A 1,835-nucleotide genomic window follows, 5' to 3' on the forward strand; every position below is an offset into this window, starting at 1 on the left:
GCGCCCCAACTCCCCAATCGGCCCTGCTCTGAGCCCGACCAGGGGCTGCACCTAGGGATTGGGCCTGCCCTCTGCCACCTGGGAGCAGGCCTAAGCCAGCAGGTCATTATCTCCCGAGGGGTCCCAGACTGCGAGAGGGCACAGGCCGGGCTGAGGGACCCCCTTTTCCCCCCGAGTGCACAAATTTTTGTGCACCGGGCCTCTAGTAATAGAATAAAGAAGAAAAATTACTTCACTAGTTGCAGAAAAACACATTTGGTAAAATTTCATATCTATTTCTGATTTTAAAAATTAAACTATTAAGAAATGATAGAGCCCAGGCTGGTGTAGCTCTATTTGCTGGAGTGTCATCCTGACCTACACCGTACACCATAAGGTGGCAAGTTTGATTCCCAGTCAGGGCACATACCCAAGTTGCAGTTCAATCCTCTAGTCAGAATATGTATAGGAAGCAACTGATTGATGTTTCTCTCTCACATCAATGTTTCTCACTCTCTCAAATCAATGAAAACATATCTTTGGGTGAGAATTTTTAAAAAAAGAAATGATAGAGAACTTTATTAATCTTACTACAGATTGGAAAGAAACCAGTGTTAATAGTGAGAAGGCTAAATTTAGAGATGGGAGATGGGAGAGAACAGCTGTTAAACATCCACTACAGAAATCGTCAGCAAGATGATTTGATCTGAATAGAAAAGTGTCAAGGAAATCAAGAGAGTGGATTCAAGCAGTATTTCCCAAATTAGAACACTAGTATTTATTAATAAAAATCTTTGAATAATAATGTTATTATTAAATTTATTGAATTGTTGAATTGGGGGGGAACAGCTTTCAATCAAATAAACTTTAGAAATGTCATATATTATATTCCCCTTTTGAACATTTGAAATACACTAAAAGTCTTGCCAAAAAAAAACATATATAACTTTTTTTAATACACCATTTTCAAAACTCACTTGATCCCACCTCCCCCTGATGACAAAAACGGTGCTGTAATTATCAGATTTATGACAGCAGGTCTGATTGGGAATTATCAGTGCATGTTTGGATTAATTAGGTGTCAGGTGTCAGTGTGCAAGCATTTGAAGATATTTATGTAATGCATCTACATAACTGCAAGTGATACTTCAAAAGTGACATCAGAAAAAATATATATAGCCCTAGCTGGTTTGGCTCAGTGGATAGAGCATCGGCCTGCGGACTGAGGGTCCTGGGTTCAATTCCAATCAAGGGCACATGTTCAATCCCCATTGTGGGGCATGCAGGAGGCAGCCAATCAATGATTCCCTCTCATCATTGATGTGTGTTTTTTTTCTCTCTTTTTTTCTCTTCCCTCTCCCTTCCTCTCTGAAATCAGTAAAAATATATTTTTTAAAAAGAAAGAACATATGCATTCCTACGTTTATAGCAGCATTATTTACAATAGCCAAGATCTAGAAACAGCCCCAGTGCCCATCAGCAAATGAGTGAATAATCAAGCTGTGGTACATTTTCACAATGGAATACTACACAGCTGTAGAAAAGAAAGAAATATTACCCTTTGCAACAACATGGATGGACCTGGAGAGTATTATGCTAAGTGAAATAAGCCAGTCAGAGAAAGACAAATACCATATGATCTCACTAATATGTGGAATCTAATTAACAAAATAAACTGACGAACAAAATGGAATCAAAAGCATGGATACATGGAACAGACAGGCAGGTACCAGAAGGGAGAGGTGTGGGAGTGACTGGGTGAAGGTGAAGGGATTAGCTAAAGGACATATAGGCACACCCCATGGACATGGAAAATAGTGTGGTGAAGGCCAAGGGAGGGGGAGGTAGGGTGGGTG

Source organism: Myotis brandtii, unplaced genomic scaffold (genome assembly GCF_000412655.1).
Source record: "Myotis brandtii unplaced genomic scaffold, ASM41265v1 scaffold478, whole genome shotgun sequence".
Taxonomy (NCBI): domain Eukaryota; kingdom Metazoa; phylum Chordata; class Mammalia; order Chiroptera; family Vespertilionidae; genus Myotis; species Myotis brandtii.